This window comes from Morus notabilis, unplaced genomic scaffold (genome assembly GCF_000414095.1).
Source record: "Morus notabilis unplaced genomic scaffold, ASM41409v2 Scaffold761, whole genome shotgun sequence".
Lineage (NCBI taxonomy): Eukaryota > Viridiplantae > Streptophyta > Magnoliopsida > Rosales > Moraceae > Morus > Morus notabilis.
In genome coordinates this window covers 28,950-29,154 of record NW_010357135.1, presented here as the reverse complement: position 1 = coordinate 29,154, position 205 = coordinate 28,950, and positions in this window count along the sequence as shown.

Here is a 205-nt window from a genome sequence, read left to right as displayed (position 1 = left end):
ATCCCATCTTGAATACCCAAAACACCCTCCAGTGCATTTAACACTCCTGCCATTGCAGGGCTAATTTGGTAACTTCAACTTCTAAATGGATATGCCGTACCAATTACAAGCCTTGCTTAAAACACGTGCAGGAAATTCGCCTCGTGTCTTGCTCCCAATCGTAGTGAGAAATTTTCCCGAGAAAATTTTTGGGGGGGGATCGGAA